This window comes from Paramormyrops kingsleyae, chromosome 15 (genome assembly GCF_048594095.1).
Source record: "Paramormyrops kingsleyae isolate MSU_618 chromosome 15, PKINGS_0.4, whole genome shotgun sequence".
Taxonomy (NCBI): Eukaryota; Metazoa; Chordata; class Actinopteri; order Osteoglossiformes; family Mormyridae; genus Paramormyrops; species Paramormyrops kingsleyae.
This window is the reverse complement of record NC_132811.1, coordinates 28,429,532-28,439,692: the sequence shown is the minus strand read 5'-3', so window position 1 is coordinate 28,439,692 and position 10,161 is coordinate 28,429,532. Positions and strand designations below refer to the sequence as shown.

At 36.1% G+C, this 10,161-nt stretch overlaps 1 long non-coding RNA gene across 1 annotated transcript; it reads right to left on the bottom strand.

The window, feature by feature from the left end:
• Positions 1–7,371: 7,371 nt before the first annotated feature.
• On the bottom strand, positions 7,372–8,754 carry LOC140578551 (uncharacterized). The gene is made up of 3 exons (XR_011982821.1): positions 8,574–8,754; positions 8,019–8,119; positions 7,372–7,598 (listed from the first exon to the last, which is right to left on the bottom strand). It is a non-coding gene; the product is annotated as an uncharacterized lncRNA (long non-coding RNA).
• Between the last annotated feature and the right edge of the window lie 1,407 nt (positions 8,755–10,161).

Below are 10,161 nucleotides of genomic sequence, written 5' to 3'. Positions count from 1 at the left end.
ACTTTTTTTCATTTGAGACCGGAGAAACAAGGAGAAACAATTTGTCAGACGTCTAGATAAAAAGTGCATGACTTTGCGCAGTTAGTTTCCTCATTAAACATGTCTATCCTTTATACGAGCTTATACGTAGACAACGTCACAATCACTAGGGGCTTTTGTTGTCCTTGCATACAAGGCTGTGCAATACGACAGTTATTTTATTTTATTTTCCGGGATCACTAGATTCTGATTGTGAATTTGGCTTTAAGCTATCTGTCTGCTAACAACAGAAACAACATGTTAGTGTACACATCTCATCATACCATGATGCACTTAGTGTTTTTTTTTCTTCAAAATGTATTAGAGTGTAATTGTTTTAATGTGCATGGAATACTGGAATTGTAGAATGAATTGAAGATGAAGGTACTATAAAAAAATTCTAACCTTGCATTTATTCTTCTGTTTTAGTAATTGCTGTCTGATGGCTGAACAAAAATCTAATCCTGTATGGCAGCATTTCACAAAGCCAACACCAGGAAAAGCCAGGTGCAATATCTGCAGCAGACTGGTGAGCTTGGGAGCTGAAGAATGAGTTTGCTGCTAAAGAGATTCTGATGCTGCTATCTTTATTGTTTATAAGTTTAAGTTGTTTATAAGTTGTATTGTGTTTTTGTTATTTAAGTTTATATTTAAATTTACACAAGTCAGTATTCAATAAATGCTAAGTTGAGAAATTTTGTGTATCGTTTGTTATTATTAATGTGATATTTTATCATGCAAATAGAGGGGAAAACATCCAATTTTCGGCCAAAAAATATCGGCAGCATATATCGGCCATCGGCTGACCCTGACTCCTAAATATCGTCATCGGCATCGGCTATTGAAAAACCCATATCGGTCGACCTCTACTTGGGAGACTCAAAGACATCTCCTTCACAATGTGATATTTGTCAGACTGATTTTGATGCTGACAAGAACTTAAAAAATGGTTCATTTTTTCTTGTGATGAGCCTGTCTTCACAGTTAAAGGATCTGCTAGAAACACAGAAGTTAACACTACATAGAAAGACCAGGGGAAGTGTTGAACTTTATGATATTCAGAATGGAACTGAGTACCAGAAAATGGTTCAGAAAAATGAATTGTCTGAGGATGATTTGACATTGTTGTGGAATTGTGATGGTATTCCTCTTTTTAAAAGTTCAAAATACCAGATTTGGCCAGTACAATGTAAGATAGTGGAGTTAAGTCCCCGTGACCGTAAATGCAATATATGTGTGCCGTGTTTATGGTTTGGAACTATAAAACCAAACACGATGACATTACTCACACCTTTTGTGAATGAGGCATTGAATTTGCAAAATGATGGCATTAGATGGCAAGACAAGCAGAATGTGGTACATGTGTCTAAAGTGCATCTACTTATTTGTAGTTCAGACTCGGTTGCAAGGCCAATGCTGAGAAATGTAAAACAGTTCAATGGGGCTTATGGCTGTGACTTTTGTTATCATAAAGGTGGGAGTTCTTATGTCTATTATTTACCTGAGCCTGCGGCAAGGAGAGAGGATGAGCACTACAACCATGCAATGTTAGCTACTCCTAATAACCCTGTGTTTGGAATTAAAGGTCCATCCCCACTGATGAAACTTGACAAATTTCAAATGATTAATGGATTTGTGCCTGAGTATCAGCACAGTGTGTGTTTAGGTGTAACAAGACAAATCGCAGGACTTTGGTTTGATTCTTGTCACCATGAAAATGAATGGTACATTGGGACCAAAATTAAAGCAGTAGATAAAAAGTTGTTAGCAGTCCAGCCCCCAGTGGAAATCACTAGAACTCCTCGATCAGTGGAGGAACGAAAATATTGGAAAGCCTCTGAATGGAGATAATTTCTCTGTTTTATGCCTTGCCAATGCTCAATGGTATTTTACCAAGAAAATTCTGGAACCACCTTTTCCTTTTGGTTTTTGGTGTTTATATGCTTCTTAAAAGCAATGTCAAACAATGTGAAGTAGACCTTGCCGAGAGAGCACTGAGAAAATTTGTAATAGATTTCCAGGAGCTATATGGAATAATAAAAATGACATTTAATGTACACTTGTTAATGCATATTCCACAGAGTGTGCGAAACTGGGGGCCACTTTGGGCAACATCTACTTTTTCATTTGAGTCTTTCAATGGTACACTTAAAAACTACTTCAATGGAACCACTCACATCCCTTTACAGATCGCGAAGCAATTCATGAGGTGGAAGAGCATCGCAAAAAAGGCCCAAACATGCATGAATGATGCCGATAAGTATGTCCAACAGTTATTCTGTGAAATACAGAGTAACAAGAAAGCTAGACAGGCAGCTAAATCTGAGCATTTAAATGGAGATGTTAGAGTTTTTGGAAACCCTATGGCAGAAAGCAGTGTCTCTGTCTTAGATTGACTTGCAGTGGAAGCAGTGGTCAATAAATGTAGGTACTACAGTCGATTTATTGTCAAAGACATACTGTTTCATTCAACTGACAGAAAGATGATCAAAAGGAATAACTCAGTTGTGATGCTAGATAATGGAACACTTTGCAAAATTAAGGGTCTTTTGGCTTTCAAAGTGGAATGTATGCATCCCAGTTCTACAGTTTGCTATTGTAGAGAAAAATGTTGTGTGCTGGTAAAGACACTGAAGAAATTACCCCGTTCTTTGTGCCGAAATACAGAGCTGCACATCTCCTCTACATTTATTTCTGAAGTTGAGGAGTCTGATAATCTTGTTGCTCTGTATCCAGAAACACTAAATTCTAAATGTGTTGAGGTCTTTGTTGGAGAAAAAACATTTATAATTCCTCTTCCAAATCAATTTGAAAGGGATTAGAAGAAATCTGGATGAGGCAATAAAGTTCAAAATGAAACTGAGACTACTGTTGTGAAATTGTCATGTAAATATTTCTCTTATTATAAAATATATGTATTTATTTATTTCTGTTCCTGAAATGTATGATTTACTGTATGTTAATGTATACTTTCTTACTGGTTCTTATTAAATTATCTACTATGTCGAAAAGGTTTTAATTGCATTAAAATGACCTTTTGTGATATGCACAGGCTTTAATGTGAAAATGTGTCTTACCAACTGTTTTTGAGAAGTTTGAGAAGCTTTGTAGTTTAAAAATTATCTTCAAGTATAGAGGTAAAACATAAAATTTGTTAGAACTTTTTAATACAAATAAACATGTTAAAGTATAACTTCTGAAGCATTGTTTTAAAATACTTCATGGAAGTATTACTTTATCATACAAAAAAGCACTGCTGATAAATTTGTACTCATAAAAAGTACATCTCAAACACCAAGTTAAATAAGTACACTATTTAAAAGTATACCAACATATTAATTAAATATACTAAAAGCGAAGTATAAAGTGAAAAAGTACACTTGTACATTGTTGTATATAATTGAAGTACATTAATGTCATACTAATGTATACTATTTTTTCACAAGGGTGTACATGTTTAACTATACTACTTGTTACTGATTGTTGAGTTAGCATACCTGGGATAGGTGTTTTGCAACCTCTTAATACCAATTGGTGGTTCACGGTATTTGGAATACTAAGTAATTGAATAAGGGGGAGGAGTTGTGATGTAGGCTATTGGCAATTTATTGTGACTACTCCACACCAGTGGGGGGGGGGAAACACTACCCTATGCTGGAATGTGTTGCATTGTTCTTGTGCGAATAAAGTCAGTCACGAAGTACGGCAATAAGCATGGAGTGTGGTTTATGTGAGCTAGCCCAGCAAACATTGGTCCGACGGTGACGTTGTGTCCCCGGCCAAAAACAGTCGAGGTAAGACGGCATAAAGCGGTAAAAATATGTGACACAGAACATTGCCTAAAAATGCATTCAAATACATTTGTACATGTCTACAGTTGTCTGGGGTTGCATGTATAGCTGTCACTTTGAGTTTTAGCTAAGTGCATTTTAATAGTGAGTGCATGTGTGAGCGAAGGTCCACTATGTGACGTCTTTTACACGTGCATTTACAGTCCATCATGATCCTTTATTAAATCCACTATGAAATTGAGCACGAAACATGCAAATGCGATTGTGCTTACACCTTGGTTAATACGGCAATAAAAAGTAAGTGCTCCGAGTAGTTTTTAAGAGGTTGTGAAAAGACGGCCACTGACGTCCTTTACACGTCTATTCAAGCAAGACTCATTGTGGGGGAAAAAGGATATATTTTTTAAATGAAATGCAAAATAATGTTTATTTACATATTGTTTTATGACAAATTATTCACAAAGTGTTCTGTGATTGTGAAGGCACTGCATTTGGCATTATGCGCCCCGTGTTTTCGAATATTAAAAAATTATTTTATTATTTTTTATGAAATTTATGCATTTACATATGAACAGGTATATATCTGGTTACCATTTAAAGTCCGAATTGGTTGTGGATTGTCAAATAAAAAAAAAGTTTACTCGCTTTACTCTGCGTGCGTTTTATTTCCCATGTGGATGCATAAAGTTTTTTAATTTGAATTTGGAAACAGTGCCGCCACTAGTTGGCAGTCTCGCGATATACCGCGATATTCCAGATTATCTTGAGAGAGAGAGAGAGAGGGAGGAAAAGTTAACGCATTTTCAGGAGTCTTATTTACTGACAAGGAGGGTGAAAGTTAATATATCTATATAAAAAAAACTACTGTTGGGTAAGTCCATTTTGTATTGTTTTATAAATTTTACGTTTGACACGAAGGAACTAAAATGTAGTTTGAGTTTGGCTAAAATTAACTAGCAGGCTAAAAGCTAGTAGTGTTAACGTTAGGCTGCTTCTAAAAACACTCTGTTAGCATGAGTTCGCAGGTATAAAGCCCCATGCGGTCTCTACACTTAAGTTGAGCTATTTTATGCAGTTGAACAAACTTCTTGGTGGAAAACTGATAGCAAAATGACCAAGTCCCCAAAATGTTAAGTTTTCTGGATTTTGTTTCACTGCCTTAAAAAATAATTACAAATGAGCAGAGCAGTTTCATGCTACTGCAGGAACATGGTGTAATAGATATGGGGTTCCCAACCCTGGTCCTCAAGGACACCTGGCCTAATTGTTTTCTAATTATCCCTGCCCTACCTACTGCTGGTTACCTGGATCAGGTGTGTTCAGTCAATAAGAAGCTGGAAGATATCATTTCAGATAAGATTGGAGTGGGGGAGGGCAAATCAGTAGTGCGTTTGGTAGGGCAAGAAGTGCTGTTGTAACTGCTTAAATTGACTTTAAAGCGAGATGTTTAGTGAAAGATCTTTTAAATAAAGTAAAAAAAAATTAATTTGTTAGAACCCAAGCAAATGGTAAATATTGTAGTAGCTATGAAATGCAGTCGATAATAGCATACCAGTATGTTTTAATGATCCAGTAAGTTTTACTGTTCAATGTAGCCTTTTGTGATTTTTCAAAAAGTAAATTACCTGAAAGAGACTGTGAAATGTTGAGCAAAATGTAGGAAGAGCTCAAGAATAACATGGGCTGACGTCTGTAAATGAATTTTAACATGGATGTTCTCAGTAACTACTTTAAAATAATTTTGTAATTTTAGATTTGCTAAACATGTCCTCTGAGTACCAGAGGAAGTGGAGACGACGAAGGGCAAAGGTTGATTCCTTAGTGGAATATGATAGCAGCTCTGATTCTGAGGGGTCAGTGGAGCCAGCCTTGGCGGGAGAGGGCAGTCCCCTCACGGAGGGATCAACACACGACGAAATACATCCTATGGTGGCCTGTAGTTCTTCTGTTAGCACAGCAGTGGTGTCAATTAGACATGAAGAAGAATACAATTATGATACTGATTCTACTGAAACTGAGTCTGAGCAGTTGGATGAGGCTTCACGTTCAATTGTTGAAACACCATCTCTTCACAAGGACTTGGCTAGTTGGGCTACTGCTACAAACCAGACCCACAAGGCATTAAATGAGCTTCTGGATGTGCTTAGACGTCATGGCCATAGACTTCCCAAAGACGCTAGAACTCTTCTTGAAACTCCACAAGGAGTGCCAGTTCAAAATAAATCCAATGGACAGTATATTTATTATGGTATTGAGCGTTATGTTCTTGAACACTTTTCAAAAGAGACACTGCCAGGGAAAGTTGAACTGTGCTTTAATATCATATTACAGATTGTGATGTCACATTTAGGTTCAGCAACTGTCCAGAGTTGGGGGATCTTCTCTCAGGGACTGTCAATAAAGTCATGAACAGGTATGTATTTTACCTTGCATTGTTTGTATTGCTGCATAATTCAGAAATAAAATGTATATGTAAATGTATATTCTGGCCAAAATAAAATAAGAAACCCAGATTTGGGTATTATTTTTTTTTATTACAGATTTAATCTTTCACACATTATATCTCCTCACATACATGCCTATTTTCTAGTTCAGAAGGTTTTAGATGTCTACTGACTTAGTCTGCCAGACTGAACCAAAAAATCAAAACATAATTTCAGTGTAAGCCATTAATGACTAATTAGTTGTCTCAAAAATGTGGATATGGATAAGAACATAGTTCAGGGAACTTGTTACCTGACAGATGAGTGGTTGTTAAAGTGTATGATTTAACATTGCATGCTAGTAACATGCTGATAATATTACAACTACAATAATTGTAATATTGACCTTACGTGTAAATTTTCCTGATGGTGAAGTAATCCAGAGTAATTTCTTTCACAGAATCATGTCGAATGCCTTAATGGCAAAATTCAACATGAGGGGTGGTGGCCAACTACAAAAGAAGCCATTTAGAGATACAATCATATTCAATATAATTCAAGGTAATTTTGGCCTTATGGCGTGATATTTTGTACTTATGGAACTTGCTCAACCACAGTGGTTTTGAAGGGGAAGGGGACGTTTGATGACCGTTGAAATGACGTCCCTCCGACACGTCCCGTCATGGTTGAAAAATAGTTCCGAAATGAAAGTTGAACGGACGTCTTTGACGTCAACTTGCAGTGTATTCGACGTCTTTTCGGCGTCTTTTCTGGACGTCTAATGTGTCGTCGTCTGGATGTTTTTTAAGATGTGTTTCTGCGTTATGTCAGTGTACTTATTAGCCTGAATATAAACGTCCTTATTGTGAAATGCACATCAGAATATAAATGGTTCAAAAAACGTCCAAAATCAGTCCAGTCAGACCTCAACGTCTATACAACGTTTAATCCACGTTTACATTACAAAACATTTCTTATTTGTATTAAATAAGAAAAAAATATATATTTATATAACATATACATACATATAAATATACAAATAAATATATATAATATATTTAAATATTTGTGTGCAATATATATAAACACATACATACATACATACACACATACAAATATAAAAGTATACAACATTTTTAAACAAAGGCTAAATATATAGTAGAACTGTAAATAGTAACAATTAAACATTAGTTAAACAAGAATGAAAAGAACAAGAACATGAACACACACATGAATTATTTCTGTCAATGGGCTCATTTCCTATATCCCCCACCCCCAGCTCTTCCTGGAGCATGTTTTAGGTGTTCAGCCATTGCTGCCTCAATCTCGGAGTCTGTTGCATTTGCGCTCCATCTTTTTACTGCATCTGAGGGAATTGAATATAAAAAAAAATAAAAAATTACAAAAGGGCAAAATTGTCTTTATGATCCTACAACAACATTAAAAATACATCTTGGAACAACATTATCAGTTTCATTAACGAAACATTAGAAAAAAGTAATCAACATGCATTACACGACATTTTTCTGTTGAATAATCTTTGGTTAATAAAAGATGTTCTGCATTAAATGTGTGCTAGGTGAATGAAAAAATAGCATGTCCCCTTCCCCTTCAAAACCACTGTGGTTGAGCAAGTTCCATAAGTAGGTGTGTAACTGTGTGAAAGTAAACAGGACATTTCTGTGGTCTTTAAGACAATATTCTTTCAATAGATAAAAGGTACCAATAAAAAATAAATAGATAAAATAAGAAAGTACTAAATTCCACGTCATAAGGCCAAAATTACCTTGAATTATATTGAATATGATTGTATCTCTAAATGGCTTCTTTTGCAGTTGGCCACCACCCCTCATGTTGAATTTTGCCATTAAGGCATTCGACATGATTCTGTGAAAGAAATTACTCTGGATTACTTCACCATCAGGAAAATTTACATGTAAGGTCAATATTACAATTATTGTAGTTGTAATATTATCAGCATGTTACTAGCATGCAATGTTAAATCATACACTTTAACAACCACTCATCTGTCAGGTAACAAGTTCCCTGAACTATGTTCTTATCCATATCCACATTTTTGAGACAACTAATTAGTCATTAATGGCTTTCACTGAAATTATGTTTTGATTTTTTGGTTCAGTCTGGCAGTAGACATCTAAAACCTTCTGAACTAGAAAATAGGCATGTATGTGAGGAGATATAATGTGTGAAAGATTAAATCTGTAATAAAAAAAATAATACCCAAAGCTGGGTTTCTTATTTTGGCCAGAATATACATTTACATATACATTTTATTTGTGAATTATGCAGCAATACAAACAATGCAAGGTAAAACACATACCTGTTCATGACTTTATTGACACAGTCCCTGAGAGAAGATCCCCCAACTCTGGACAGTTGCTGAACCTAAATGTGACATCACAATCTGTAATATGATATTAAAGCACAGTTCAACTTTCCCTGGCAGTGTCTCTTTTGAAAAGTGTTCAAGAACATAACGCTCAATACCATAATAAATATACTGTCCATTGGATTTATTTTGAACTGGCACTCCTTGTGGAGTTTCAAGAAGAGTTCTAGCGTCTTTGGGAAGTCTATGGCCATGACGTCTAAGCACATCCAGAAGCTCATTTAATGCCTTGTGGGTCTGGTTTGTAGCAGTAGCCCAACTAGCCAAGTCCTTGTGAAGAGATGGTGTTTCAACAATTGAACGTGAAGCCTCATCCAACTGCTCAGACTCAGTTTCAGTAGAATCAGTATCATAATTGTATTCTTCTTCATGTCTAATTGACACCACTGCTGTGCTAACAGAAGAACTACAGGCCACCATAGGATGTATTTCGTCGTGTGTTGATCCTTCCGTGAGGGGACTGCCCTCTCCCGCCAAGGCTGGCTCCACTGACCCCTCAGAATCAGAGCTGCTATCATATTCCACTAAGGAATCAACCTTTGCCCTTCGTCGTCTCCACTTCCTCTGGTACTCAGAGGACATGTTTAGCAAATCTAAAATTACAAAATTATTTTAAAGTAGTTACTGAGAACATCCATGTTAAAATTCATTTACAGACGCCAGCCCATGTTATTCTTGAGCTCTTCCTACATTTTGCTCAACATTTCACAGTCTCTTTCAGGTAATTTACTTTTTGAAAAATCACAAAAGGCTACATTGAACAGTAAAACTTACTGGATCATTAAAACATACTGGTATGCTATTATCGACTGCATTTCATAGCTACTACAATATTTACCATTTGCTTGGGTTTTAACAAATTAATTTTTTTTTACTTTATGTAAAAGATCTTTCACTAAACATCTCGCTTTAAAGTCAATTTAAGCAGTTACAACAGCACTTCTTGCCCTACCAAACGCACTACTGATTTGCCCTCCCCCACTCCAGTCTTATCTGAAATTATATCTTCCAGTTTCTGATTGACTGAACACACCTGATCCAGGTAACCAGCAGTGGGTAGGGCAGGGATAATTAGAAAACAATTAGGCCAGGTGTCCTTGAGGACCAGAGTAGGGAATCCCATATCTATTACATCATGTTCCTGCAGTAGCATGAAACTGCTCTGCTCATTTGTAATTATTTTTTAAGGCAGTGAAACAAAATCTAGCAAACTTAACATTTTGGGGACTTGGTCATTTTGCTATCAGTTTTCCACCAAGAAGTTTGCTCAACTGCATAAAATAGCTCAACTTACGTTGTAGAGACCACATGGGGCTTTATACCTGCAAACTCATGCTAATAGAGTGTGTTTTTAGGAGCAGTCTAACGTTAACACTACTAGCTTTTAGCCTGCTAGTTAATTTTAGCCAAACTCAAACTACATTTTAGTTCCTTCGTGTCAAACGTAAAATTTATAAAACAATACAAAATGGACTTACCCAACAGTAGTGGGTATCTCTCTCTCAAGATAATCTGGAAT